Source organism: Anomaloglossus baeobatrachus, unplaced genomic scaffold (assembly GCF_048569485.1).
Source record: "Anomaloglossus baeobatrachus isolate aAnoBae1 unplaced genomic scaffold, aAnoBae1.hap1 Scaffold_123, whole genome shotgun sequence".
Taxonomy (NCBI): Eukaryota; Metazoa; Chordata; class Amphibia; order Anura; family Aromobatidae; genus Anomaloglossus; species Anomaloglossus baeobatrachus.
The window spans coordinates 199,880-200,797 of NW_027441893.1; the positions used below are offsets into that span (position 1 = coordinate 199,880).

The following is a 918-nucleotide window of genomic DNA, read 5'->3' on the forward strand; positions in this document are numbered from 1 at the left end:
CAATTGCAAATGATCTAGATAAGACTGAGAATAAGATACTGCACGGGACATAGCAGAGTTGGTCAAGTTGAGTGGAGATGAGTTTGCTATTTGGCACAGCTTTTGCATCAATAAAGCAAGTAAAAGGTGTGAAAGATAAAAAAAAAGGGTGAAAGTGTGAAAAGTGAATTGGCCAAATTGAGGTGCATATAAAGTTTTTGCTTTCTTTCAATTCACTAATGAGGCTCATTTGAATCAGGTGAATTGAGTTCTGCTTTTGGAAACTCGGTTAAGAAGGGGTGCACCGGTCCTGGAGGTACTGCAATACCAGGTCAATGCGTGGAGTGGACAGAGCAAGATTTTTTCCATCTCCTTGTTCTAAAAATCCATTTAATATATGGTCCCTAGAGAGGGGACGTATCAGATATTAAACTGATAAGAACAGATTTAATTTTTTTTTTTTCTGTTTATCAGTAGGACTTCAAAATAACAAAGGTGATCGCCTCCCGTTGCCTGGGAACCGTCCAGGCACAAGAGGGCTATGTGTCACCAGAAGGCGCACACACTCCCTCAAGGCCGGCAGACGTGCAATCCCAGGCACCTTCCAGTACCGACCAAGGTAGCGTCCTCCGAAACTACACTTGATCTTAGCCAAAAGGCTGAGAAGCTATAACCCGAATTGGTTACGGCCTTGAGTGGCACCCTGGCCTATACCGGACACATCTTAGGGAGAGGGAGACAAACCCACGCCTACAGAAGACATTTTGTCACCCAAGCCAAACCCTTGAAAAGGCTGTTTTGCAGAGCAAAAACAAGGAGAATGGTACTTTTTGCAGCCGCCGCCCACTGCAATGAATCTGAATAACTCCTCCTTTTGGGCACAAGCACCTCCCCTCCCCCTTGCAGTCTTTCCAATTCATGATACAAAAAGACGGACGG

General features: G+C 44.9%; 1 pseudogene; it reads right to left on the reverse strand.

The window, feature by feature from the left end:
• Positions 1–273: 273 nt before the first annotated feature.
• On the reverse strand, positions 274–479 carry LOC142260538 (U2 spliceosomal RNA; annotated as a pseudogene).
• Positions 480–918: the final 439 nt, after the last annotated feature.